Source organism: Cricetulus griseus, chromosome 2 (genome assembly GCF_003668045.3).
Source record: "Cricetulus griseus strain 17A/GY chromosome 2, alternate assembly CriGri-PICRH-1.0, whole genome shotgun sequence".
NCBI lineage: Eukaryota > Metazoa > Chordata > Mammalia > Rodentia > Cricetidae > Cricetulus > Cricetulus griseus.
The window spans coordinates 363,013,115-363,038,007 of NC_048595.1; positions in this window are offsets into that span (position 1 = coordinate 363,013,115).

Genomic DNA, 24,893 nt, shown 5'->3' on the forward strand with positions numbered 1-24,893 from the left:
GCAAAGGCAACTCCCAAGGAAGGAAAGCCTTTCTGATACACAGGGCTAAGGCAATTGAACATCTCCAAGCCCAGGATACAGCCTCAATGTATTTGCCAACTTTACATAAAATTTAACTCAAAATGGATCATGATAATTATTGTAAGATATATGCATATTGTAAAATATTCCATATGTATATGGAAAGGAAAACATATTCAGGATTTATAGCTAGTGAAGAGTTCTTACAGCAACTCTGAAATCACAATTCCTAGGTGTACTGATTAAATTGAACTTCATCAATACTAAAAGTTTGTTGTGTTCAGTATGTTGCCAAGACAATAGAAAGGCAAGCTGCAGACAGGTGTCTACTACAAATCACCTGTACAACAAAGAAGTAATGCCCAACATTAGGAAATGCAGTCAAATTACAGGCAGTGTCAGTACCCACAATTTCAGAATGGATAAAGTATAAAATAAGAAGGTAACATGCTGGGAAGAATTCAGAAGAGGTTCAAGGGTATGGTCACAGGTTCAGCCATCTTTGATAACTGAATCTGACTCATGAAGTGCTATATGGAACTACTTATCAATTGCATTCTGGGAGAATTTTCCCTTGGAAAGTTAAATAAAATTCTCTCTCTCTCTCTCTCTCTCTCTCTCTCTCTCTCTCTCTCTCTCTCTCACACACACACACACACACACACACACAAAACACAAGCTTAAAATCATTCAAGTATCCTTATTTGTTAATAGCCAAAAATCAGCTTTTTTCATTTAAACAGGAGAATGATTCATGATTCATGAAATAAGTAATGGAATATTGCTCAATTAAGTAAAATAAAATTATTATTGTGGAATGAGGAGTCCCTATGGATTTAGAAAGAAGTTGAGATAATTACAATATATTAACCATCGTTCCTCATTTTTCTGTGGTCATGTATACACAACCATTTCAGAGAAGCCAAATTTGCAATTTCCTGTGTATCTCTAAGAGTTTGAGTCTTGAAATTATAGGTTCTTTTTTTTTCTTCTTTTGGTTTTTTCAAGACAGGGTTTGGTTATTCTGTGTAGCTTTGGAGCCTATCTTGGCACTTGCTCTGTAGACCAGCCTGGCCTTGAACTCATAGAGATTCACCTGCCTCTGCCTCCCGAGTGCTAGGATTAAAGACATGTGCCACCTATGCCCTGCCGAGTAAAAGGTTCTTAATCCTTGTACATTCTCAATGTAAACACCAATAACACAAACCCTTCGTACATACCCCTCAACTGCCTCATTCGTTACAGAGAAAAACAGAAGATAGCCAGTCCCTTCTAAATACAGCCATCCACTAGACAGACAGGAAATACTAGATATAAGGACTAGGCTGACAGGAAATACTAGATACAAGACTGAGCTAACCCTTCTACCACATATACCAGCATCACCCTGACCAACCTGGCACATTCCTTAGCATTCCATCATCACCAACATCACCATCAAAAATTCCAAAACTTGCACCATCTCATTCCATCATCACCATCAAAATTAGCCCACAACCTGATTGGCTTTGAGGTCTACTGCACATGAGGGAACTTTCATGGTGGTAGTGAAACCAAGTCAAGAGCCTGACTGGGGGAAAATTAATAGTGCTTTGTTCAGTGGGCATGATGTCAGACTCCCTCCTAAATACTCTTGTTTACACTGATAGATTATTGCTGCTTTCAGATGGCATCAGAGAAACTTCTCTTTTCAGAGGGAACCAGTTATGTAAAACCTCATTATTGATCAAATTGATGAGAACAAGTTACTATGGAGTGCTCGGCCCTCAACAAGACAGAACACACACCCTCCAAGCCATTGAGAACATCAACAAAGTGGGAACAGAAATAATTTCTGGTAAGAGCCAAAGGATGGGAAGATGTACCTCAAGTGATTTCTTTTTCTAAATGCGACACATACATTTCATGTATGAACTCACTGTGGCTGTGACTGTTTGCACAAGACCTGGATGAGATCAGACCACTTGACATTTCATCATGGGTGAGGGGTGAGTGAGGACTATCATTTTCTTTATTGGTGCAGCCACAGATGAATTGCACGTGCTCCGGTAAATAATTTCCCAGTGGTGCTCATGTAAGCAACCCTAAGAAAACTTGTGTGGAAGAAGGATGGGGCTGGCTGAGAATAAGGTTTTCATTGGGAGAGGTGGACATAGAAAGTGTGTATTAGTTTCTTCCTTCCTGCTGTGATAAAACACCATGTCCACGAGAAACTTTTAGAAGGGAGAGTTTGCTTTGGATTATGGTTGCAGGGGTTTGAGTTGGTCATGGTGCTGAGAGATAATATTCTCAATACAAGCCCTGAGTACAGCATGACTAAGAGCAAACAGTGTACAGTGTATGAACCCTCAACAGCACTTCCAGTGACTACTCCTCCAGCAAGATCACAACCCCTAAACCTCCACAAACAGCACCGTCCAACTGGGAATCAAGTGGTCAAAGGCTTGCGCCCATTTAAACTATCACAAACTGTCAGCAACAAAAGAAAATATTTCTTATGTCCATAACCACACCATCAACAGTAGCAAACACAATCACCAGAGTCAGGCTGCTGCCAACAGCAGCAGCTCATCATGGCTGATCATAATGATGAATGATGTCTCTGTGACCATCTTCACTGGGAACCAGGCTGGGAAGAATCATCGACATGCAACTTTCCTGGTTTTAAGAAACCATGTTTCAGAGATTTTTGCCAGTATACCCTTTGATGTTTAAAAAACAAAACAAAATAGAACAGAACAAAAAACTGGCAATAACTATTGCTAAAAGTTTGCATGCATTTAAGTGGGTAATTATAAATTCAATCATTAACGTTGAGTGTTGTGACTCACTGTGAATGCTACACAGGATCTGAGGCTACCTTTCTGCCTTTGCTGTTTGCCTTGTAATTCTGAAAGTAAACTACTGTTAATATTCAGGCATCTGTACTGGTCTGTCCTTGAGTTCTGACAGGATACGCCCTCAGCTGCAGCCACTAAGGTGCATAGCCACCTGTGCACATTGACTATGTTCCCTTTTAAAAGGGCCCTGCTCACCTCCCATCTCTCCCTCTCTCCCTCTCTCCCTCTCTCCCTCTCTCCCTCTCTCCCTCTCCCTCTCCCTCTCACTCTCCCCTCTCTCCCCCTCTCTCCCCTCTCTCCCCCTCTCTCACTCCCCTCTCCTCCCTCTCCTCCCCTCTCTCTCCTCTCTCCTCTCCCTCTCCCTCTCCCTTCCTCCCCCTCTCCCCTCTCCCCCTCTCCCTCTCCCCTCTCCCCTCTCCTCTCCTCTCTTCCCTCTCCATCTCCTTACCCCCCTCTCTCTCCCTCTCCCTCCTTCCCTGTCTCGCTTTGTCTCTGTTTCTCTGTCTCTCTGTCTCTCCTTCTCCCCCCCTCTTCCTTTCCCTCTCCCTCTGCCTCTCCTGTGCCTCTCTCTGCTCTTCTGCTCTCCTGTCTCTGGAAGCTGGTCTCCACCAGGTTCTTTCTCCCCCTTTTCCATTCTTGTTCCCTCAATAAAATACCCCTCCATGTGAGCTCTGTTGAATGGTGTCTTTCTCATGAATGCCAGTTTTTAAAATTACAACAACTACACCAAACTGTGGCATTTATCTGGTTAAAGTTATTCCACTCATTATATTTAAATTGCTGCAGTCTTATGAAAGAAAAGAGACAGCTGCATTTGTAAACAGCAAGTCCAACAGCAATGCGGTATTACAGAACGCTGTTCTGTCTGTGCTTTTTATCAAACCAATTTGTTGCTGGAAAGGAGAAAGGTCAGAGATCCTCAGGGGTGAAAAACTTTCAATTTGGAGACCGCTGAAGCAGGAGTGAGAGAGAAATAACCTTGGGAAAAATGTAAAGGAGGAAGGTTCACAAAGCACCTTGTCCAATCTCATGCCTATGTTTAGCAAATGAAGCTCTTTCATAAGTCCTGAAGCAGCTTAACCTAGGAAGAGCGGCCTGGGGCAGCCAGACAGATAAGAGCTAATTAAAAAACCCTGCAGAGAATGGAACCGGGAGTTGTTCTAGGAGATCTTGAGGGACTTAGACCTGTGATAAGAACCAGTGAAAGGGCCTGAGAGGTGACCACATGCAAGGTAATTCTTGTTTTCCTGTGTTTCACAAATGTATAAAAAGGAGTTGTGGTTTATAGTGTTGTGTTACAGAATAACACACATGGGATTAGAAAATCTGGCTATGACCTGTGTATTACCACTTTAAATTGCCTGGTTTTCCAGAGGATCTGAGATTAAAAGTCCATGTGGTATAGTGACAGGAGATGCTTGAGAGCAGTGGTTTATCTCACCTGGTGACCCACGATGAGCACCAGTCACTAATTTATAGAAGTATCCTGTTAAGTATGCACGAACCAGACTGCCTGTCTGAAATGTGAATGTGTGTGTTGAATATGGCTAAGCTGTTTTCAAGGCTCTCCTGGTGTGAGAACAGGCCAGAGGCTCCAAGGTAGAGTTCCACACCAGAGCTTGTTCAACAATTCAATAGATAACAAAATACAAAGCACAAGGAAGTGGCTCTCTTGTTCATTTACAAATTTGACCAGATTCTATAGTTTCCTATTCACCTCATTTCCAAAGTTACTTCATGTTATCTGATTTGAGTTGCATATACTTCGGGTGATTGATACAAGGTTGCTGTCGTGGGAAAATGAGTATTTCACCCCTCCAAGGTCATATAATGGTTGTGAAGAGGAGCAGTGAAATAAAGATACAAAAGAACAATGACAATACCTACCAGGTGCCAACCTGACCGAGAGCAGAGTGTAGCTGAAGTACACTTACAACATATTCACAAGATCTCAATCGGCATACACTTTTCACCTACTGTTTTACTCTTTTCCCAGATAAGAGAAAAATAAGAGCACACATACGCATATCCTCCCAATAGAAACAGGTAAATCATCAGCCAAGGGACCTAAACTCAGTAGTCGTTCAACTAAAGAATCACAACCAAGAAAAACAGCCCTACTCTAAGTCAGGTGTTCAACAAACACACCTACCACTCTTTCCTTCAATGCCCCAAAGCCAAGCCAGAGGATGTCTGAGCTTCCTTTACATAAAGAGTAAAAAAATCACAATTCATCTGTACCCTGCATTAAGTTGACAGGAAAATGGAACCCCTGCTTTAGTAACCAAGCCCCTTCCCACCCACTTTTTCCGTGGTTTCATTTCTGATGTCTGGTGTTTTACTTTGCTTACTCTCCCTTCTCTTCTTCCTATGGATGCTGCCCCTCCCATTTTCTCTCCTATGTCTTCCATTCCTTTCTTCATCCCCTTTTCTATACTTGTTTACTGCTCTAAATATAAAATAGGTTTGTTTAATTTTTAAATTGTGAGTTTTGATGACTACTGTTTCATCTGTTAATTTCAGATGCAGAATGTTAGCATTTTAGAATCTCTCCCAGTGCGTATGGAAACAGTTTGGTTTCTATGTGTGAGCCTCTCTTGGATTTTACTATTCAAGTCGTAGCTGGTGAAGTTTGAAAGTTAATGTTCAAACAAGAAAGTTGGAAGTGGCTGGTATCTGGCAAATACAAATCATCATGTTTGTTTCTGTTTGAACACAAAGCTCCACCCAGCACCCTACCAAATCAGTGTTTTGAAGAGTTGTGGGTTTGGATGTACCCAGCCTTGGGTGAGGTAACTGTTTTGGTTCATGTGATTCAGGCTATAATGTCTTCATCATCCTTCCCCTTGGAGTTGCCATTTCTCAGGTATATTATAATGAAAAGAGAAATAACCTGTTTCTCAATTTTTCTTGTATCTTTCTTTTTTGTTTTTCCTCTCAACCACTGAACTTGGTGCTGTCTCCTATCATCCCACCCCACTAATACTAATTTTTATTTCTCCAGGCTGCACTGTGACAATCATCTCATTTATATCCAGGTGTCATTCAGTCTAAAGACAAGGAAGAGTAAAAATAAATCTTGACAGAATTGAATACTCAAATTCTTTTTTTCAGAATTAAAAGAGGAAATAATTGCATGTTCTGCATAAAAAAATAAATCATCCTCTGCCACCCTTAACTTCATTGTTTAAATATTTCTCTGATCCTGTTGGCAATGCATGGAGGGAAGATCATGATGATCCAGGACACTGGGCCATTAATAAGTAGGTCTAATTAGGTTCAAAATCTTAAAAAAAACAGTGAGTGTGTAACGTCAAATTCTTGTTCACTTTCTTTAGTTCTGTCAGCTTTTGGTGGAATTCAATAAAAATGCAGAATAGAAACAAGAGTCCTTGAGATTTACAGAGCTCACACCAACCCCCTTGACATTGTATATTTAAAAAGAATGAAAGAATAACAGTGACCAGAACTATCAGTGAATATATTCAAAATTTTTTACTCATAGCATCTGTTTTATGTATAGTGAATGTCTCCAGTACATTCAGTGAAAGTTCTTAGTATCACTGTGATTTGCTTATCAGAAGTTTCTAGAAGATCTCTACAGCATTTTCTTTAATGTTACCAAAGGTATGTGTTTAAAACAGCTCATCTTGTGCAAATGCTATTACTATTTATTGCTAAATATCTACTGAACTAAAATCTTAGTACATTTGTGTTAGAAAAGTTTTAACAGCAATGCATACAAGTAGGTTCACAAAACAGGGTTTTACTCTGGTAAAACAACCCTAAAAGTATTTAAGGCTTTAAAGCATTTTTCTTTCATTTTAAACTTGATTACATTCCTGAGAAGGTTTTAGTTTAATTAGTGTCTTAGTTAGGGTTTCCATTGCTGCAATGAAACACTGTGCTCAAAAGCAAGTTGGGGCAGAAAGAGTTTATTTGGCTTACAGTTCCACTTCTTAGTCCATCATTGAAGGAAGCCAGGTCAGGAACTCAAGCAGGGCAGGAATCTGAAGGCAGGAGCTGATACAGAGGCCATAGACAGATGTTGCTTACTGGCTTGCTCCTCATGGTTTCCCCAGCCTGTTTTCTTGTAGAAAACAGAACCATCAGCCTAGGATGACTCCATCCACCATGGGTTGGGCTCTCCCCCAACAAATCACTAATTCAGAAAAATCTTTACAGTCAGATCTTATGAAGGCACTTTCTCAATTGAGGTTCCCCCCTTTTGAATAACTAGCTTATGTCAAGTTGGCATGAAACTAGCCAACACAATTAGTTATCCTTTTTTGTGAAAATTCTTTCAAATTTCTATTTTAAAAACCATTAATTTTAAATGTTAGTATCAGAGGCTCATTTATAGACAGAGTCAAATATTAGAACCAGACATTAATTACGCTGGTAGCTTTTCAGTTAAAGGCCATGTTGATGTTTGAAAAACTGGAAATGGGACTGAAATTTTTAAGTAAAATCACAATGATATTTTCCTAGTTTTTAAAATGTAACAAGTGAGGTCTCTTCCATAGACATGCAAAAGGCATTGTCATGGTACAATTTAGTATTGGGAAAGGAAAATCATTTCAGATTTGTCTCATTTTTCAAAATCTTATTGAGGTACAATTTGCATTTCATGAAATTCCCTCATCTCATCTGACATGATGGCACATAATTATAATACCAATATTCGGGAAGAGGAGACAGGAGAATCAGGGGTTCAAGCCAAGTCTCTGTTACACAGTGATTTTGAAAAGTCAGTCTGCATTTCTCGAGACCCCATCTCAAAATAGACTAATAAAGATAAAAAAATCACTCACCTTTTAATGCATTAAATCAGTTTCAATACACTTATTGATCTGTATGAAGATCATCATCATTAAACTTTTTACTAAGACTCTCTACGCCCATTTAGAGCAAACCCACTTCCATATTCAGCCTAAGACAGCTGCTAATTTATATGATCTTGAATTTTTTTATAGAAGTCTTATATAAATATAATAAACATTATGCCAGATCTTGTGTTTAGCTTTTTTCAGTGTTTCTAAGGTTCATCCACATAGGAAAAACCAGTACTAAGTAATAGTCTATATGATTTCACCATGCTTTTTTTACACATCTAATAATGGAAGACATATTGGCAATTTCCTTTTTGTGTCTCAGAGAAAGTATGTCATTCATAAAACAAAAGCACAAAACATAAAGGCATGGCATGTTTGGGAAAAATTCTTTATTCCAGACAGTTGTGCTTGTAATTGTGGATCTAATGAGAGTGGCAATATGTTAGTGTATAGGCAGCCCAGATTTACAACTGTTTTCTGAGTGTAACTGTGACAGCATTCAGTCTGCTCACCAATATATCATGAATTCAAAGTTAAATTACATGTCGAATCTATAAGGATGGATTTTAGTCATTATGGAAAATCTGTCTTTATAAGCGACTCTCAGCCTCTTTATTTTGATCAATTCAAAATAAATATTCAATTCAGAAGGTACTTAGGCTTAGAAACTGTCAGAGTCACTAATTGGGGTGCTATAACTATATTACCGATTAAGCCATAAATGCCATTCTTAACTGGTTAAGTAAAATTTGGCACCTTATAATGAGGCTATAAATTAATATACACTGACCTATGACTGCTTGAATATGGAAGCAGAGGGGAAATGTGCTGGGGACGTCCATGCCAGCTTCTTCTATGATAGGAATTCCTCATCATCTTTCTAGCCACTCCCCATCCCTTCTCTCCATGGTCTTGAAAATTTTAGCTGTAGCCATGCCCCACACTGTGTGCCAAATTTCCCAATTTTTCCGTGAGGTCAGATGATATCATTATATACTGGACAACTGGAAGTAAACAAGAAGATGACATCATGAGAAACTTTCTTAAAGCACATAATCAACAAAACATACACAGGCTTCTATCTGCTTCTCCCTGATCCTAGACGGAGAAATGCAAATACTGCCTCCAGTGGCCACTTTGGATCATGCAATGCAAGCCAAACCCTAGAGACAGAGGAGCATACTAAGGGGAGGGGGGAGGCTGGAATTATAATTGATTGTGTGTTATGGACATAAGCTATTTGAACTTAAGCTGTTGGATGCAGATAACTGAGCCTAATCCTTAATGCTCAAATTAAAAAAAAAGAAAATAAAGTATCTTTCTTCTTTCATGAAGGCATGTTGCCAAAAGATGTGGCAGCAATATTTCTGCCATTAGGCACCAAACTCAGGAGAGCTGGAGCTATGCTCACTAATATGATTGAGTGGGACACAGCACACAAAACATAAGAGACAGCAGAATAGGTATGAGATACCTACAAAATCATATGTGACCAACCAGTTTCAGTGCTCCCTTTTATGTGTTTAAAATTAGTGATGTTTGTAAAGCCCTGTCTCTCTCTGCTGATGGAATGAGACTTTTCATTGTCAAACCTCCTTGCCATCAGGCAAGCCCTGAGTTGGAGCACTGTGTTTCTTTCTTGCTGCCTCCTAAGTAGTGATAATCTCATGCAATTTCTTACTTCATGTGATTTAAACAGTGGAACTTCTCTATTGAGATGGTAGGGCCCCCACTATGAGAGAGACATCCTCATGAAATACATTCTGTGCCTGTGAGTCAACCATGCCTTGGAGATTTGGTAATCTCCGAATCCATGCTTGATTATATCACAGAACATATGGCTGCCAAGACAGATATCACACCTGCTAATGGTTTCAGTTTTAAATCATTCAAAAAGCTACAACTAAAAACTCTGTAAGTTTATTCTATTTTCATCAAATTAATCAATATCGTACTTTCAACATTTCCTTCTATTTCACAGAAATACAAACCCATTTTCCTTTTGACGTTTTGCTTTATGAACTGATCATCTATCCTGGCTCCACAGTTATATTTCACTATTGAAGGAAAACACATTGCCTAGATGAAGCAAAGCCAACCCAGCGGCTATGGGGGGTGGAGACAGAGTGGCATCTGTTAGTGTCCCAGTAAAAAGGACGGTGGATTCAGCTCTTTGCCTCACTGTGACAATGGATTCCCTGTTCTCAGGACCAAGCACAGAGCCTTCTGGCCGGGTCCTAGCATGGAAAAGAATTTCTCCACAGGATTTTAAATAAATTATTTTAAATTATTTTACTGAGCTCCTGGCAAATGTTTAAATGGGTTCTTGCATTAATCTCTAACATTAAAAATTAATCAGGATAAAGGAAGGGCATCACTGGATTGCAGGTGGACCATTTCATCAAAAGTGTTCTAACTGAGACCATTATTAACAGAGTTTCACACACGAAGGAAAGTCATGGGGGTTGTTGTTAGGGCCTCTTCCCACTTAATGTGTACTTCCACTTTAAAATTGTAATTGCAGCTTGTGAAAATGCATATTTCCTGCTATAAAAGTCTTGCAATGAATTTTGGACTTACTTAGAACTAGGGTACTCCCTCAAAGCTTTGTATAAATAGGTAAGTACAAGAAAGTAGACTCAAGGATGAGCACTTGGTTCATGCTCACCTAGAGGAAAACATGCCCTGGACAGATTGGAAGCTGACTCCCGGGGAGCACCAGAAGCAGATCTGTGGTGAATCCAGTACAAAGTGAAGATGTGTACTTCCTTCTGTAACAGGTGAGACTCACGATAAAAATCAGCAGAGCCTTTCCCAAGCCTGGGCTCCTGTGAGCATGGGATCCTGATTGACTTCCTGGGCAATGGGTGCTCTGTAACTACAGAGTCCCCCACACAAACATTTAAGAAAAAGAAATGGGTCACTAGCTTTGGTGCCTCACAGAAACACCAACCCCACAGATTGTTCAATGATCCCTAGAACCTCAGGGGCTCTTTCTTGAAGAGCTCTCTGACTCTGACACCAAGCAACGTGAGACTGAAGGATGTTATAGACCCATATTTCATACTATGACCTTGATGGAAGATGTCCTTTCTGTATGCTGTGAATATATGTTTCTCTTATTGGTTGATAAATAAAGCTATTTCAACCAATGGACAGGCAGGAAGTGTAGACAGGGTTATGAGACTAGGAGAATTCTGGGAAAGGAACACAGAAAGTGAGCCACCAGGAAGGGAGATGCCTAGGCATTCTCTGGTAAGTCAAGACCATGTAGAGATATACAGATTAATAGAAATGGGATAGTGATTAAGAGAGAGCTAGCCAATAAGTAGCCTGAGCCATCGGCCAAACAGTTCATGATCAATGTAAGCCTCTGTGTTTATTTGGGACTGAAGTGTGGCGGGACCAGGTGGAACAGAAATTCCATCTATGTGACCTTATTGTCACCACTGCACTTTCTACCATGGTGCAAAAGATGGCAGGGAGAATAAACCCTCCCAAAGGTGGGGCCTTGCTCCTTGCTCTAACAGTTACCTCAGGGCACAAGGCACTGTATTCATCTGTCTGCATATAGACAGCCAACAGCAGGGACCATTCTAAGAAGTAGCATCAGGATATGATAAGTCACAAGGACGAGAGTCTTGCTATGAGATGCATCAGTAGTAGGTAAGGGGTTGTCTTGGGATTTCTATTGCTGTAAAGAGACAACATGATTATAGCAACTCTTATAAAGGAAAATATTTAGTTGGGGTGGCTCACTTACACTTCAGAGGCCCAGTCCATTATCATCATAGTGAGAGCATGACAGATTTCAGGCAGACACGGCGCTAGATAATTCTACATCTTGATCAAAAGGCAACAGGAAGTGGTCTGAGATACAGGCCATGGCATAAGCATATAAAAGACCTCAAAGCCCGCCTACACACTTCCTTCAACAAGACCACATCTACTCCAATAAAGCCACTTGTCCTAATAATGCCATTTCCTTCAGGGGCTATTTTCTTTCAATCCATGACAGGGGTTCTACATAAGTGGAGTACCACAAAGAACAATTTTAATACCCTAGATGATGCTTAAAGAAAATACACAAAACACATTATTTACAGAGGGAATGATCCAAAGTTGTCACTGTGGATAATTATATAACTTAGTCATTCTGACATCTCCCAAAGCAGTTATATGACAGTTACGTTGGGGTCTAGGGTACCACTGGTGAATGGTCCATAAGGTACCTGGATGTGCAAATCCTGTTTTGAAGTACACAGGAAAATTAGTCCATGAGTATCAGCTCAGTCAATTTCAGTCTTGAGTGTAAAAGCATTATTCATTCATTTGCTCTTACAAATTACTATTTTTCCCGTGCATGTGAAAGATGATGGGCAGGTGCAAACTTGCTCCATCAGATCAATAAGTGTTAGTAAGCAAGCATAAATCTGATGCCTGAATCAACACTACTTCATTTTCCATTCTCTACTTTGCCTTGCTTGCTGTCAGAGATAGATATGTACCTGGTTTTCAGAAAATGGCTCTCTTGCATCTCTGCCAGGGGTTCATAGAAAGGTATCAGAAAATAGAAGGTGATGAAGCAAAAAGAGTATGTTGTCTGCAAACCAGTAATCACTCTGAGGGTTGACCTCCTGCACTTTGGGATTCTAGAAGAAACAGTCCTTGTTCTTATCATAGTCAAGCCTCTGGCTATATTTGACTTTGTAAATTAATGGCATGTTTTTGCCCACCAGTTACCTTTGGACATGAAGCCAAAATGGGATGTCCCTGCCACTCTCTTGAGCAAGAAGAGCTTAATAGGAACTGATGTGTGCTCATCTCGAACATCAAGGGACTCTGGTCCACTTTTGAGTGAGCAACATCACAAGAGGTGACTGGTTTGTAGATACCACAACGTGGGCCACTGTACAGAAACAATCTTGAAGAGCAGAAGAAGGTGACTATGAAACCAACTTCCAAGGAGCCACAGGCAGGAAGCTTATATGAAAACCAATGCAAGACAGACCTTCTAACTTCCCATGTTGTAGGCCAGTGGCTCTCAGTCTTTTTAATGCTGCATCCCTTAATACAATTCCTCATGTTGTGATGACCCCAACCATAAAATGATTCTGTTGCTACCTTATAACTGTAATTTTCACACTGTCATGAACCATAATGTAAATATCCGATGTGCAGGATATCTGATATGTAATGCCTGTGGGGACTTGATCCACAGTTTGGCCAAGATGATAGGTCACTGGGGGAGAGAGAGAGTAATCCACAGTGCATGGAATGGGGAAGTGAGAAGAAGCCATGGGATGGAAAAAGAAGTCAACTATCACTGATCAGTGGGAGACATTCCTGTTAAGCATCTCTTCTCATCAGAAATGTCATACGGTTCTTCTGCCTGTTTGTTTTCAATTGTATTTTTGTGGGCTTGTGGGGTCTTTCTGTTTCTTACTTTATTTTTTCTATTTTTCTAAGAGATGGAAAGAAAGAAAAAAGTTGGGTGGATAGGAAGGTGGGGGATATTAGAAGATTTGAGTGAGGGGGAAAACATGATCAAAAACACTGTAAAATATTTTATCAAGGACAGAAAACTCATATTCAATCTTAAACACAGTAATAGATTGAGCCCCAGTCACATCCCAAGATACCTTAGCTACATATATTGGGAATGCACCAGTGAAATTGTTGTGCTGGTAGAAGAGCTCAGTGAGTGAAGGTGCTTGCCTGCCAAGCCTGATGATCTGAATTTGATCCCTGGAATCTATAGGGTGGAAGAGTAGAACTCACCCTGCCCTTTGACCTACACGTGTGTGCCATTGCATCTGTGTGTATACATACACAGATAAATGTAAAGCTTTTTTAATAAAGAAAGAAAATATCATGCAATCCCTGCCTTTGTGGAATCTCATTAGTGGGAAGGTTGATAATTGAATGTGAGTTTCGATGTCATTACAAGTGTGAGAAATGCCTTGTGTTTGTTCCATGCTGCAAGATTAACCAACATCCTCACTCCTTTGTTTTATCTGCCAGTGTCTGGGGCATTGCCTTATAGTCAAGAAGAGAGGAGGAGATGACAAAAAGGATCAGTTACAGTACACATTTACCTTCAGATGACCCGTGAGCAATCATGGCAGAAGAAAGGGCTTTGCTTTAGAAAGAGAAGGAGTCTGGAGAGAAGACAGTAAAGGAGCTTATTTTCTGGTTATCAATATTATCAAGCAAATGGGTATTTTTACCTTAAGATTTCACATGGAGACTGGCACAGAGTCAGGACTAGAGAGCCTCTAAGAGTGTTTCCGGTATCAGGGTGTGCTGCACAAACTTTGATGCTCTCAGTATTTCCTGCTGAGAAGAATCGGCTCCTGGAAATGCTGCAAGCAGCAGGCACCACTCATGAATCTGAATGACAGGTTTATTAAAATTGTCCTCAGCCTTCTTGCTGGAGAAAACTGTGCCCAAGGAAGCATAGCTTTATATTCCTCATGAACTCACAAAGGCAGCAAAGGAGAATATATGGTACACAAATCAAAAACTAATGAGAAAATATCTAGGAGTTTTCCCAGGCAGTGTGTGGAGAGGTACCGAGGTAAGACTCAGAGGGTAACAAATGTGTTTTGTTTTCTATTAGTGTGGTGTGGTCAGTTTTCTTTCCTGGTCTCCTTCCTAGTATGGACATAAATACCTGTACATTTCCGAAAGCTTAAAAACATATTTAAATAGTGCTTTGGGCTTTAGTCTTGTAAACGGCAGAATCTTTCAAGACATTACAGCAAGTGCATGAGAGGTATCATCTCTAGAAACGACGAAGAGAGCAGCTGCCATGCTCAAGCTGTCTTCTGAGACATACAAGTACACACACTCTTCAATTTCATTTTGTGTAGCTCCCACAATTACAACAATGCCTATTGTGCCTACCATATCACCTGCATTATCAATGTTTGTTCAGATTTTGAAGGTATACCACTCTATCATTTACTAATCAGCAAGCCTTGCCAAAAAAAAACAATGTGATAGTGGCTACCTGCAAATTTCCAGAGGTCCTGATGTTCATGAATCTAGCCCCAAGTGACCCTGGAAAGAACTCTGGTTCTCACATGGCCAGAGTTGTACCTTCTCAACCTCTGATGTGATTTCTAATTCAGCCACTGGAGACTCAGCAATGACCCACAGTGTTTTGTTAGTAGTTCCCAAGAGCTGACTCTAAAAACTGGGTGGCTTAAACAAAGAAATTTCTCATCTCATCATAGTTCTGAATGCTAGGCCTATCTTTTATATACAGAATATCTGTTATCAAACTACTATAGTATTAAATATGAACATTTTGTCTCATATTTATACTAAAGTTAAAGCAATTCCTGTGCCATTCCTACAGTGATGGAATATTATGCATTTGACTATATTTTTATCTTTAGAAATAAGTTTAATATTTTCATGTTAGCAGTTTTTAATTTCAATGCAAAGAACTCCAGTTAGCATTCTTTTTTTTGTCAGGTCCAGTGATGATGAATTCCTTACACTTCGTTTTTGGTCTGGAACAGTCCAGAAAGGGCAGATTTCCCGGGCTGTGCTCTTTCTTGGTATCTTCCTTAGGGCTTCTATTGCTGTGAAGAGACACCATGACATGGCAACTCTTATAAAGGAAAACATTTAACTGGGGTGGCTCACTTACAGTTCAGAGGTTCAGTCCATTGTCATCGTGGTGGGGAGCATGGTGCTGTGCAGGCAGATGCGGTGCTGGCTACATCTTGATCAGAAGGCAACAGGAAATGGAGCAAAGCTTAAGCAAAAGAGCCCTCAAAGCCTGCCCCACAGTGGCTCACTTCTTCCACCTATTTCAAAGGCCCCACCTCCCAATAGTGCCACTCCCTATGAGCTTATGGGGACCAATTACAAACTATCACATTTGGCATTTTCTTTATTGCCACAGCTGGACTGTCATTCCATGAGCCTCTGCTCTGTCAAGTTGTATAAAGAAACCTGCTGAAGGTCTAATGAAGAACTCCTGGTTTAAAAAAAAAAAAGGTCACGTTTTCTTGCTGTTTTCAAAGTTTTTCTTTTTTGATTAACTCTTCAGAATTTGAGGTAATATTCCTTGGGGAGAATACTTTATGTAGCTGGGTCTCTTTAAGCTCCTTATTGCCCTCTCCAAATTGCTGAGAAGCCCTTGTTTAGGTTTTAGTTATTTAGACACAGGTGATCAAAGTCAACATGATACTCCTCCTAGGAAAGAGAAAAAAAAATCATCCAACACATGGACTTCTGCCCATTGTCTCCCTTTTCCTCCTTTTCTCCTATGAATGTCCTTCACGTCCCCAAATTCTCCAGATGAAACTCCTGGCAGAATGTCTACTTCAGGGAAAGCTCTGAACAAGGCTTTTCTCTCACTGCCTCTGTCTCCTGACCTTCTGGGATGAGTGAAGACGGGAAATACAGTATTACCAATGTAATAAAACCAGGCCTAATTGACTTCTCTGGCTAAAATATTTCTTATTGAATTTTTCTAACTTGCCATCTTACGGGGATTGATAAGCAGCAATTAAATCTGAGAAAAACATTTTTACTTGCTGCCTTAACAGTGCGCACATGACTGGTGTCAGACCCGGTCTGCGTACAAAGCTTTCTGCTCTGAGACAGGTGAGTTCACCATAGAGCGAGTAGAAATCCCACTCCACAGCCTCATAAACCAGCAGTTATCTGGTAAGCTCTTCTTAAAATCCCTAAAGGCAGACAAAGTTTTTAATTAGATCTGAAAGAAGAGTTTTCACAGCTAGTGACTTCGGTGAACGGAAGTGGGAAGCAAGCAGCTCCGTGCGTGCGTGCGTGAGAGAGAGAGAGAGAGAGAGAGAGAGAGAGAGAGACGAAGGAAAACAGGATGTGACTGTTAGAGACAGCTTCTGCTGAAGCTCCCCCTCTTCCTTCCACCTCCCACTTTTGAGGAAATTTGTACCCCATGGCTGTACATATGCACATATTCTGTCATACTAAGGTTTCCTGTTATGAGGCTTTGCCTTTTTAACCTAAAGACCAGAAACACTCTTTCTTTTGTGGTAAACACGGCAGCTTTTTCTTAGGATTTCTCACACACACTCATATACACACACACTCACACCCATGCACAGCCACATACACACACATCACATACTCACACACACACACACACACACACACACACACACACACACACACACACACACGGCTGTACAGGCACAGCCACACACACATATACATAAACACATATACACATACATCACATACACACAGATACATACACGCACACACACACACCTCTATCAAGAAGAGGCTTATTTGTCAAGATAACTCAGGAATGGAATGCAGTTGGGTTTGTGTCTTTTTGTTGTTGTTGATACAAGGAGATAATGGAAGAAAGTGGTAAATTTAAGGAGAAAATAGATACAGAATGTCACACATTTGTTCTGTGACACTGAGAGTTTGCACTCCTTTTTAATGTCCCAGACATGAATGGAGGAGCAAATCCTGCTTATTTCCCCGCAAAGCCCCAGAATTTATTTATATTCCCAATGTGCCTTTGTTGATACAGAAACACAGCCCTCACCTCGAAGGGGATAAGAGTTTATTCCTGAGTGACCACAGCCTGGGAACAGGGATTTAGATTACCCCAACCCCCATTCCAAGATTCCAATGTGGTGAGCACTTGATGAAGTAGTTGTACATTCATTTGAAAACCGTTAAGTAGGTTGGTTAGAGCAAATGTGGGAGAGGGGAGTGCCTCGGGTGTCACCTGCTGGTGTTCCTAGCTATTTGGTTTGTGGAAACTATAGATTTGTTACATTGACAACCCAAGAAGCTTTTTATCTATTAATCACAGACACCTATTAATCAGACACCTAAGTAGACAAGGCTGGCTATTTGGGGGCTAAATAACATCCAAGATAAAATGTCATTAGGCTTCACACCTGTGGCATTCCAGCCTCTCCCATGATCATGGCTCTAGTCAGCAAAGGAGCCTCACAGGATTCAGATGAAGGTGCCCCCCCAAAAAAAGCTTCCATTTATACAGATTACAACAACATGGGAAAAACTCCATAGTGAGCCTCAGATGCCCAGCCAAGGCACAATATTCTTAGTCCCTTGGTTAGGTGGAGACTGGAGATCTCTTCACACAGTCCAAAAGATCCCCCCCCCCTTTACCAAGATAGTGAGTCATGTGCTGAGAAAGCAAGAAAGCCTATTAAAGAGACAAAAGATGCCCCCAAGACAATGTAGTTCTGGATCTGCAATAGTCCAACCCTCTCCACTCCACTGAAATGCTAATGAATCAGTCAGCCTTGCCGAAGAGTCAGTGAAAGGTGGGGTTCTTTTCTGTGTTTTACTTCATACCTTTTAAAAACTCACACCTTCTTCCTAAAAGGTATCTGGGTGGCAACAAAGAATCCCATCCCTTTTGAGGCATGTGTGGGTGCAATTAGGGTGTCAGGCAGGAATGAATATGTTTTAGAAACATTTATACTGTGCACCAATTGGTGACTGAGATCAATCTAATTGTCTAATTTCCTAGGAAATTAGAATTTCCCTAGGAGCCTCTGGCTGGGAGAGGAAATGGCTAAAGCCCTGGGGGCATCCAGAGGAGGTTCCAGAAGAAAGCCTTACAGCTTGTCAGCTGCTCTTGCTAAAGGTTGATCTTACAATGGCATGGGGCCACCTCTTGCAGAAGTTTGCTGAGGCAAGCTGAAGTTTTTGTTAAAACCCTACCCTGGGGTTAGGATACTAAAAGGGAACTTGGATGCTCACTGGATCTTTCTCCTTCTTCCCAATGTGAACAGATGAATGTCTACCTTCATTGCTCTTAACTACTAATCTGTGGTGTTCAAGTGATTTTTCAAGGACCAGTGGCCAAGTCTGGCTTGGGGAGACACAAACTATGACTTCCAAGACCAGCAACGTAAATGGTGCTGAGACAAACTGCAGATGTTCAACTACCTATGCAAAGCAGTCAACAATTCTCCCTTGGCAGTCACATTTCCAAAGGATAGCTCCCACGTCCTAGACAAACACTTTGGTTTTAAAGTGAGAGAAAGATCCATTTCACTCAGAAAATTAGATTTATATACATCTCAAAGAGACAGAGAGGGAAAAACCATAAGGTTTTTCAAGGAGATGCGAAGAAATGGGAATGCTAGTTTTTCTTTCTCTTAAACTCAATGGTGAAAATTAAGTCTCTAATTCTTATTCTGTATCTGCCTTCACATTGAGAATGTACTATATAGAAAATACGAAATTCAATTTCCATTCACTTTAAGACAGTTAATGCTAGACTGGAATGAAATCTCTCCTGCAAGTGAAGTTTTTAAGACTAACCATTTATTTTTAGAAGGGTTTCAAATAATCAATTGCTAACCAGTGTTTGAAAGCAACCATAACAGGAGACAAGAATACAGCAGAACATGAAAAGGTTTGTGACACTTATTTGAGCTGTCCTGGGGATTAGCCAACCTTAGTATTTGATCAATAAACTGTTTTATTGTGTTTAAAAGCATTTTTAAACACCTTAAAGCTATTCTTTTGATGGCTAGATACAGAGAGCAACTATAACTCAAGTTCAAAAGTGGGAAACCAAGGTCTAGGGTAAGCCTTAAACCTCATGCCATGAAGTGGTAAGTTTGAATAACAAAGAAATCAGAGTCCAGTCCCAACTTCTCAGCTCTAACTGTGTACACAGATTCCCTCCTGGCCTTCTGAGATGAGTCACTGGAAAGTTAAGATTAACTATGCAAAAGGCCCAGAATGCCCTTTGCTGTAATCATTAATAAATGCAAATTACACAAATTCAGAAAAATATGGTGATCACTGAAAAGAAAGTCAAGAACAATGGCTCTTCCACTTTTTAATATAAGTGAATTAAAAGTAAAGAAACTGGGTGAGGGCTGTTCTCTTTCAAAATTGGACTTTTTCAACACTGAACCCCTTATGGAGCATGCCCATTTTTCTTTCCCTTTTTGCTTTATTTGAAAGAATCATTTCTTAATCAATAGTGTTCAGATGAAAGCAGCTTTGAGCTTTCAAAAGAGAATAGAACTGTTTCAAAGCCGAGCTGGCACTCAGAATACACTATTATCACATTACCATGAGATCCCCAGCTGAGCAGGGGCATTAGCCAAGGTCAAAAAAGAAAGATGAGCATTCATTAGGATTTTCTACTGAAAACCCATCTTAAATCATTCTCATAAAAATCCCATCTAAAATGTAAATCCGTGATCATCTGCTCTTCAGGAGCTCTGTCAGGATCCCCTTCCCATTATTTTGTCTAGTTCCGAACAAACTGTCAATCTCTTCATTCTATCAGAGGGAAGGGATAGCTTCAAAACCCCGTGTCTTGAGGTTGATTGATAAATGGGCACCAGGAGATGGAATTCATCGGCCATAACAAGTTTCTGCTCTGGTCATTTTATTTTCTTAGGATTTTGTTGTTTGCCCTCACAGACTTCAAACATAAAAAGAGACACTTAGAAAACTATCATGGAATATAATTCATGTACTATACTTTTGTACTATTTGTATCTATATAAAGGTATGTTTAACTTCATATAGTAAATAATATCATTTCAGGAATTAAGACACATTTTTAAATGCTGGTTTAATGTGAAATTCTTTGTGAAAGCATGTTCCACTATTCATGCTGGACTATAATATATTAATTCACTAAGCAGATAGTCAATTGCTACTTTGTTCTACTACTCTGTTTGATTAAATAAACCATTCTTGGTAGTTAAAAATACACAGAATATTTTAAATGTGTTTATTTTTTCAAGGCAGTAAATACCTCAGTGTTACAGTGATCATTTTGGGAGGGTATATATGTAAAAAACTAGTTCTGTAGATATGTGTGGTATCTGTTTGTAGCTATGTGCACATAAGGGCGGGTGCTCACAGAGTCTAGACAGAAGTACATGACCCCTCTCGGGAATCGAGTCACAGGTGGTTGTGAGCTCCCTAATACGGGTTCTGGGAATCAATCCCCAGCATTCTGCACCAGCAGTATGAGTACTTTACAGCTGAACCATCTCCCCAGACTCTGAAAAGACTTTTTAAAGAAGTGGGCATAATGTCTTTCGTTTCCTGCCTTAAATCCTTGTAAACAATGAAAGAATGTTTTCCAAGACTATAAATAGGGTTACCATATGTGGATGGATACTGATTCTCTCCGATGCCTCCCGTTATCAAACAAATCCCAGTGCCCGGTTTGGGATATTTATTGCCCTTTGAGCTGTTGATCAGCAGATTGGGGGTTCCACAGATCCTCTTCCACAGACAAACAGCAACAACACAACCTCAGGTTATCACCATTACTCTTTGACACATACTTCAGCCATAAAACGTGGAATCAAATAGTTACTAACTTGCAGACTTCCTTCCTATTTGCTAGCTTTCATAGTGCCCAAAGTCGCTATACAAGTGGCTGAGCAAGGATAGTCATTGGTACTCTTAACCAGCTGTGAACCCTGCTAGCTATAATAATGATTAAAATAGCAAGATATACCTATGGGAGCGACAGTGGCATGAATGTTATGGATGTTAACTAATCACTTTCTGGTGTGCTTTAAGACTTGCTCTACAGGTGAATATGCTTGCCTGGTACTCAAATTCAGCCAACAACCCTTGCCTTGTCTAGGGTGGTCATAGAGACCCTAGAGGAGAGCATACAACTATTACTATGTTAAACAGATTTAGGATCCAACTGCCTTCTAAAAACTTATCTCTATACTCATTGGTGCAGATCCCATCAGAAAAGCTTCCTTTTGCAGTGAAGAACAGTCATGTACACTCACAGCCTGGTCTGAATGCAAAGAATGAGTAAGTGTGGAGCACTCATTTCTAAATGGGGCATCTATATCACACATGTACAAAAAATACATACATACATACATACATACATACATACATACATACATGCATATTTACACACATACATACACACATACATACATATACATACATACATATACATACACACACATACATACATACACACACACACATACACATACACACAGTGTGGGGGAGAGCACTCATGTGGCACTGAAAAGAGGAAGTGAAAAGAATATGAACCAGATACCTTAAAGGACTGCTGTGAAACAGTGTCTTCTGGACACAACAGGGACATTGTATTCATGAACTCTCAAGGACTATGACTTATGCCCAAGATCAAGCCACTGGAAATTCTAGCATAGCTGAGGAGTGTTAGCAGTTGAAGTTCTCCTCAGGGAAGTGGACCCTGGTAGGTTGACCGTGCTCCATTGGCTGGCCCTACATGCATGCATTTATGAACAGGACTGATTGAACTTACTGGGTTATGAAAAGAACACACAAATGTTATGGGCATGGGGACCTAGTGGGGGATAAATAGTTAATATGATCAAAACACATTTGATGTGCTTGAAAGAGATGTCCCCTTCATCATCTCAGGCATTTGATTATTGGATCTCTAGTTGGTCATCGTAATTGAGTAAGCTTAAGTGGTATGGCCTTGCTGTAGGAAGTAAGTCACTGGGGTAGGCTTTGAGAGTTCAAAGACATGAGCCACTCCTAGTTCACTTTTTCTGCTTGGCATTTACAGTTTGAAGATGTAAGCCCTTAGCTTCCTGCTATAGCTGGCATGAGACCACTCAGCCATCATAAATTCTTATCCACCTGGAACACTAAGGCCAATCAACCCCTCCTTCTGTAAGTTGCCTTGGTATGGTATTTCATCACAGAAATAGAAACTGGTTAAAGAAACTGGTACCAGGAGTAGGCTCTTATTGTGAAGAACCTGGTCATGTTGGTTTTTGGAGGAGTATAGAAGACACTGAGACTTTGTACCAGAAAAGCAGTTAAACTGCTGTAAACAGAACTTAACAGGCCATCCTAATAGAACCTGGAAGGCAGGAGTACTGAATGCAAGTGGACCATGGAGGGGAAAAGAAATACAAACTGTACAACTTGAAGAGAAAAAGAGTACTGACAAGTGTTTCAGCCAAGACTTTTGCTGAAAGAGAGGCTGCAATACCTAAGGATATTATTGTCATAGGGAGAGGTCACAGGCTGGGAACAGGAAGATACCATAGTCATGGGATATCTGCCAAGAACTGAATGCAGAGAGTGAACTAGCTCAAAGGAGAAAAGTGTGTGGAAGTCAGCAAAGTTGAAAGGGCAGAGCCATCTACATCCTTTGGTATCAGATACGATGCTACAGGATTTGGGGTTTTCCCTGCTGGGTTTTGGTCTTGTTTCCCCACTATGCTCCCATTCCTCTCTGTTGGAATGATAATGTGTATTATATGCCATTGTGTGTTGGAAATATTTTACAGGGGATTGCAGTTAAGAGATTGCATTGGGTCTCAGAAGTCACTTTGAACTTTAAAACAGTGTCCAAACTGTGAAATATTTTTGAGGACCTGCACTAGGTGCACTTTGCATTATGATATGGCCATAAGCCTTTGATAGTCTGGGAGTGGAATCTAGTTGTTTGAATGAGATATCCCTCAGTCTTGGGTATTTGAATCCTTTCCCAGCTGGTGGTACTCTCTGGAAGCTTCAGGGGGTATGGCCTTCTGGAGCAAGTGTGTCACTGGGGCAGGTTTCATGAATTTAACATGGGAATGTAAAAAAAAATAGTTAAGTTTCATTATATACATATGTGAAATAGTCAAAGAATTTCCAAGGGCAAATAAAAAGATAGGCATACTTCCTGCTTACTGCCATTGCTACTTACTGCCATTGTCATTTGAAAAAAAAAGGGGGGTACTACATGATGTTGGATGATGAAAACCAAAAAATTAAAGAACATGAAGAATGGAAAACAAGAACTGCAACACAGATTTGCAGACATTTTCATATAGAACATTAGAATTTATGAGCACATGCAGCAAGTGTACTAGATACACAAGAGTAATACAGAGAAAAACAGTTACATTTATGTACACTAGTAATTATGATTTAGAACATGTAACTTCTTGAAAGACACAATTTAAAATTGATGGGAGATATTTTATATCTAGGAATAAAATTAACCAAAGATATATAAAACTACATTAAAATGTAAAAGTTTATTGAAAGACATTAAAAATCTATGTAAGTGGAGAGCAATAAGTTGCTCAAGACAGAAACTTGTGAAATGATCAGGATTTCAATTCTATGAAAATTGACTTATTGGTTCAATATAACAATCAGACTTCTAAAATCGTTTTCCATAAAAACTGAGAGCTAATGCTAAAGTTTAAACTAAACTGTATTTTGAGGAACAAAGAACCAAGAACAGCCAAGATGTTTCTGAAACAAACAAAATGTTTCTATCATAATACAAAAAGATCCCCAAATCTATCCATGAGAAAGGAACATGCTAATTAAGTCTATAGTTAGATGATTTAGCACCTAAGTTTAAAAACAAATAACCTGATACTGCCAAGACTTTTGGTAACTAGAGGAATTCATGGAGACTTGTACACAGAATTGACTGGAATGTAAGTTGGAAAGAGGTACTTTTAAAAATACAAAATATTCTCTTACAAATACAAACATTAGTGTTACTAACGAGTCAGAAACTTGATGGTGAGGAACACATAGAATTGCACAGGCACACACACAGAGGAATGAATGCATATATATATATGATATATATGATATATATATATATCATAAGACTATATACAAATGCATATGTGATTAGATACAGTCTTCAAAGGAGCCAGGAAACAACCCAAACATGCATATTCAAAAGAAAGACAATTAAATTTGCGTGTACTTATAAGTCTGAATGAATGCATCATTAACATGAACTAGATAACTATTACAACAGTCTAGAAGATTCTTGAGTGCAACATGAAATTCAAGATAGTCCACTGTGAGTTAATTTATGAAGAACGGCCAAGTATTCTGTAGGATCAGGGTTAAGGACTACACCCAGAAGAAGGAGAAAAGAAGAAGAAGGAGAAGAAGAAGAAGAAGAAGAAGAAGAAGAAGAAGGAGGAGGAGAGAGGAGGAGGGAGGAGGAGGAGGAGGAGGAGGAGGAGGAGGAGGAAGAAGAAGAAGAAGAAGAAGAAGAAGAAGAAGAAGAAGAAGAAGAAGAAGAAGAAGAAGAAGAAGAAGAAGAAGACGAGGACGACGACGACGACGACGACGACGACGACGACGACAACTGTGGTCTTGCCTCAAACACCTAGATGGGATTGAATAATGTCCACAAAGG